A 6,463-nucleotide genomic window follows, 5' to 3' on the forward strand; every position below is an offset into this window, starting at 1 on the left:
ATTCGCAATTTTAATCTTCCTATTTTAAAATCAAGACATTTAGTTATTCTACTTTTTAAAGTTTGTAACTCTGATCCCTCACTTGAAAAATAGAGACATTCAATCCCCTACTTTTGTGAAATCTATCATTTTGATCATTCCCTCAAATTGAAAGCAGTCACTATTAAGAGATTAATATTGACTATGATATATAAATAGAGTGACCAAATTATTTTTGAGCTGTCAAGGCTTCTCTTTTCTTTAAAAAGAAAAGTTAAAATCAAAAGTTATTGATACAAGTGATTGGATACTTGATTCCTTAAGTAAGGTGAGGGGTTTGATCCTTAACTTGGATATAAAATGACAATTGAAGGTATCACTTTACTCTAAAAATGAGTTTACTCTAAAAATGAGTTGACCTAGTAGGAGGGGAATTACTATGAAACAATAAAAAGAAAACTTAAATCAAATATATTTTCTGAAAAGCTCTCAGCTTGGGTAAAGAAAGGGAATAATTATTTTTTTTACCAGCTACTAATAACTTTTATTCACAGTTTATCCACGTTTCTATTAGGATTCATTAGATAAATATGATTCTCATCATTTGAGCATTCAAATTGATAACTCAAGTATATAATCTATTTATGTATATTTCATACTTATATCCACATGCCATACGAATATTCATACTAAAATAAATTCATTTGAATGATTTGTTTTCAAATCATTACCTTTTTATTTCAATTTTTTTAGATATTTATATTTAATTTTAATATATACAAATTTATATGTATAATGTTTAATCTTTTTATACCAAAACATCCTTCATTTTTTAAATTTGAAAGTATAATTTTTTTATTTATGAATAATTATATATTCTATTTATATTGCATTAATCCATATTTATACTCATTGTCGCAACCTACCCTTCGGCGGGAGGGCGACGCGTGACTCACGGGATGCGTGTTCCACGAAAGGAATACGCGCGGAGTCGCCACCAACGTTTATTTGAGGAAAACGTCGGAAAAACCGGAAAAGACGCGATCTACGAACTTTTAAGTGAAAGGTTCGGGAGTTGTATTTACGCACGGGGAAGGTATTAGCACCCCACACGTCCGCCCCAAGGGACGGCAGCCTTTAATCGAATGTGCAAACATGACTTTGATTTTTTATGTTCCCTTTTTATGTCCTTATATCCTTTATACCCTTTTTATATTTTTTTCTCTTTTTGTGGTCGACAAGGGTGTTTCCCTTTGCTCCTACGTATTCCTCAATTGGGATGAGAAAATCAGACCTACGTAGTTCTTTCGGAACAAAGTGTTTGGTTAAGTTGTTTTTTATCTTTTTGCAAGATATATTTTGATTGAACAAAAAGGTCATTTGAGGTGTTGGACCATTAAATGATCTTTTGATTTTGAAAGGAGAGAAACGTTAAGGTGTTGGACCATTAACGATCTCTCGGGGTGGTCGACAAAAGCGGGGCTTTTGCTCCTACGTATCCTCAATTGCGATGAGGAAATCAGACCTACGTAGTTCTTGCAAAAGCGGTAAAGTCACATGTTGATTTTATGCTTTTGAACGGTCCATGTTAACCGATAAAAGCAAAGAGGACCGTTTAAGGCGTTGGACCTTAAAACGGTTTTTAGTGATTTTTCAGAAAAAAACTTGATTTGTGAGTTGATTTTAGTCTTAGTTTCACTTTGGTTATTAATCAATTCATTCAAGGAAACTTCCAAAGAAAAACGTCCGATTGATTTTTTTTATTATTTTATTCAAAGATATTTTGATTATTTTATTATTATTTTACTTTTTTTGGTTTAACCGAGGTTATAGCGTGAACGATCGATTAGATTTTGTTTTAACAGTGATTAAACGAGATTACAACACAAATGATCGGTTGAAATTCATTTTATCATTTATTAGACGAGAAAACGGCTTAAATAAATGGTTAAAGCACGTTAAAAACGGAAGAAAAGAAAACTGAAAGTAAACGAAATTAAAGTGAAAGTACACAAAACAAGAAATGAATTGAAAGTCTCGGATTCGAAAACTTACCCGTTGAAGAACGAAGAACGAACGAAGAACGGATGAAGAACGGTGAAGAACGACGAAGAACGATGAAGAATTTCCACAGAATCGCTTACGGAAGCGTTACAGAAGCACTTCGACTCGATTTTTCTTCACGAAAACGTGTTTTTGCCCAAAATAGCCGAAACGCATACCCAAAGGGGTCTTGAACATTTTGAAACAGCTCCCCCCTCCCCTATTTATAGAAAAAAAGGGAGGTGCTTGCCGCCCAAAGACTTAATGAAGAAGATTTCTAAGCGCACCGAATTACTAAGTTCACCCCCCTTTTCGTATTTTACGGAAAAGTTACGGAAGCCTTACGGAACTGTTTTCGAATTTGATTTTCATCTTTTTTCTCTTCCCTTTCACCAATGTTAAGTGGAATATGCTTACCCAAGGTTTTCGGAAATTTTACGGAAGTACTACGGAAGCCGCGAAAGCCCCGAAAACCATTTTTCAAAAACGTGGAGGAGCTTGCCGCCCAGTTGCTTCCTCCTTAAGCAACCCAACTTCCAAAATGTTCTGGAAGGGCCTAGATTTGAATTGCTATTTACACCCCTATCTTGATAAGTTCACCCCCTTACCTTTTTTGGTGATTCTTTTTTCGTAAAGTTACGGAAACTTACGAATCTCGTAACGATACTTGTTTTCTTTCCGTAATATTACAGAACCTTGCGGATTACATAATCATCCCCTTTTTGACTTACGGAATGTTACGGAATCTCACTTAATTATGCAACGATGCTTCCATTTGATTTCCGGTGTGTCACGGAAACTTACGGATTGTGCATCAATATTTTTTGGTTTTCCGGCATGTCCTGGAATTTCACAAATTGCCTAATGATGGGTGCCAAGCACCTCACAAGGACCAAAGAAAGGTCGCATGTCATCAAGCAAAGGTCCCCGGACGAAATTAGGGTATGATAGTTGCCCCTCTTTACTTGTCTTTTATTGGAGATAAAAGGAAAGTAAAGATAAGACACTAATTTCGTTCCTCTCGATTTGACGAGAGTCGCGGGTGACCGTAAAATCTCCACATGCAAATGACTTGTTGTTCCCGGATTTTCACAAATTGCCTAATGATGGGTGCCAAGCACCTCACAAGGACCAAAGAAAGGTCGCATGTCATCAAGCAAAGGTCCCCGGACGAAAATTGGTGTATGACACTAATTTCGCTCCTCTCGGTTGACGAGAGTCGCGGGTGACCATGACTTGTCGTTCCCGGAATTTCACAAATCGCCTAATGATGGGTGCCAAGCACCTCACAAGGACCAAAGAAAGGTCGCATGTCATCAAGCAAAGGTCCCCGGACGAAAATTAGGGTATGACACTAATTTCGCTCCTCTCGGTTAACGAGAGTCGCGGGTGACCATGACTTGTCATTCCCGGAATTTCACAAATCGCCTAATGATGGGTGCCAAGCACCTCACAAGGACCAAAGAAAGGTCGCATGTCATCAAGCAAAGGTCCCCGGACGAAAATTAGTGTATGACACTAATTTCGCTCCTCTCGGTTGACGAGAGTCGCGGGTGACCATGACTTGTCGTTCCCGGATTTTCACAAATTGCCTAACGATGGGTGCCAAGCACCTCACAAGGACCAAAGAAAGGTCGCATGTCATCAAGCAAAGGTACCCGGACGAAAATTAGTGTATGACACTAATTTCGCTCCTCTCGGTTGACGAGAGTCGCGGGTGACCATGAAATTTCCGCATGTAAATGACTTGTTGTTCCCTGAGGAACAAAAGGTGCAGAAGACTATGTCAGCCTCTGCATGCTATCAAGCGTTCTGTCTTACAGATAGCAAAAGAATGTTTATACGGATAACCACTCGGGTATTTCCGCGTATCATCGGGCCCGCCGCCTCTGGATGATACAAGGGTGCAGAATGACCAAACTTGGTCTCTGCTTGTCATCGGGCCCGCCGCCTCTGGATGACAAAAGGGTGCGGATAACCGTAAGGTATCTCCGCGTATCATCGGGCCCGCCGCCTCTGGATGATACAAGGGTGCAGAATGACCAAACTTGGTCTCTGCTGGTCATCGGGCCCGCCGCCTCTGGATGACAAAAGGGTGCGGATAACCGTAAGGTATCTCCGTGTATCATCGGGCCCGCCGCCTCTGGATGATACAAGGGTGCAGAATGACCAAACTTGGTCTCTGCTGGTCATCGGGCCCGCCGCCTCTGAATGACAAAAGGGTGCGGATAACCGTAAGGTATCTCCGCGTATCATCGGGCCCGCCGCCTCTGGATGATACAAGGGTGCATGTCACATGACCTCAGGGTCAGTATGACAAAGATTATGGGGCGGCCGACAAAAGCAAGGCTCTTGCTCCTACGTATCCTCCAATGAGGAACTCAGACCTACGTAGTTCTGGATAACTTGTGAGACTTGAAAAGTCTCCATCGGAAAATGCTGACATCTCCGGAAAAGGCGCAGATGACCACATTGGCCTCTACTCATCAATCACACTTGGGGTCACTGAATGACGAGGTGCGGATAACCGTAAGGTGTCTCCGTGGGCTACCAGCTCTTGGGTCATGGCAACAAAAGGCGGTGTGGTCGACAAAAGCGAGGCTCTTGCTCCTACGTATCCTCTAATGAGGAACTCAGACCTACGTAGTTCTGGATAACTTGTGAGACTTAAAAAAGTCTTGGTGTTTTCTTCACTAAAAATGCAAACATGCTTTAGTAAAGAGACAAATATTCCAACTGATTAGAGCAACATATGCTTCTTTTTTTTTTTTCTTTTTTTTTGAGTGAAAAGAACAATGCGTTTACCGGGGAAGGAGAGTATGTTGATGAAATCCCCCATAACCATAAATGAGATTTTGGATGTTAGCATTTCGTTTCTAAATGACCATTTAGAGGAAAGTGTTTCAATCTCGCACAGGTAAGTGTTTCATCCTAATTCCGAACCATAGATATGTCATGACTTGACTTTGCAAATTATTTCCTATCAAATCAAAAATTACATGCGTGATCATGGATCAATAGGACTTCCCTTGGGAATGGGTTCTTTTGGTGAGTTTTTTCGGCTTTTGATTTTTTTTGGCTTTTTCCTTTTCTGTTTTTGTTTAGTGTGGGGCGAAAAAGTCGCTAGCGCACTGATTTTGGTTGGCAATTAAAGGGAGAAGACCATTTTAGGTCATGGTTTCCTTTCCTTCTTTTTGTTCATTTGGTGACAATTCTGTATTGTTCAGATATTGTCCGGTCTAAAGACCTCTCTGCACATTTCTTCTGGTTTCTTTGACCAGGAGCTTTCTTTTTTTTTTTTTCTTTACTTTCTCCCATTCTTTGGTTGGGACTTTTCTTTCTTTTCTTTTTTCTTTCTCCCTCTCTTTGATTGGGAATTTCCTTTCCTTTCTTTTTGCTTTCTCCCACTCTTTGATTGGGAATTTCCTTTCTTTTCTTTTTGCTTTCTCTTTGATTGGAAATTTTCCTTCTTTCCTTTTTTGCTTCCGAGGGTAAGGATTATAGTGAGTCATGATTTTGGCTCAAGGTTTGTAGAATGGCTAGACATGATACATGTCGGGGTTTGGTTTGGCTCAAGGATAAAAGGGGTGCCCCACATTATTTCCATGACACAAATGCAAAAATGATGATTTGGAAACTTTATGCAAAACTGGTCATGCATGCACCTATGCGGACACTCAAGTGTCAAATTTTTATGGTCATGTGATGCTAGGGCTCAGGATTCATTTCCTCTATTTTAGTCAACCCAATGTTTCCAAAATATGTTCTTTTATCCATTTGTGCATTCATCCAAGTCCATTTCGGGCGTCCGGGAAAATTTCACAGCATTCACCCTTCAGGTGTACACACAATTTTTTTTCCAAAAACTAGCTATGATCAGCGAATTTTTCTTCAAAGAAAAGTTGGAAGTCATCTCTTTTCAAAAGCATGTTGGTTTTTCAGCTAGACAACTTATTTTTCTTTTTTCTCTCTTTTTCCTTTTTTTATTTGTTATTTCTTTTTCTTGTTTGTTTTTGTTTTTTTTTTCCTTTTTTTTTTCATGAGGTATTTTGCTACCTAAACATGTGTATATTTTTGTGAGGTATTTTTGCTATATACATGCATATCCAAGGTATCTTTCTACCTAAACATACATATATATTTTGTGAAGTATTTTTTGTTTACATACATGCATATCTAAGGTATCTTTCTACCTAAACATACATATATATATTTTGTGAAGTTTTTTTTGTTTACATACATGCATATCTAAGGTATTTTTCTACCTAAACATACATATATATATTTTGTGAAGTGTTTTTTTGTTTACATACATGCATATCTAAGGTATTTTCACTACCTAAACATACATATATATGTTTTGTAAGGTATGACTACCTTCCGAGCTTGCGCTTGTTTTATTTAAATTCCCAGGATCATGAGCAACTAGGTGCGTCCTACT

Source organism: Glycine soja, chromosome 14 (assembly GCF_004193775.1).
Source record: "Glycine soja cultivar W05 chromosome 14, ASM419377v2, whole genome shotgun sequence".
Lineage (NCBI taxonomy): Eukaryota > Viridiplantae > Streptophyta > Magnoliopsida > Fabales > Fabaceae > Glycine > Glycine soja.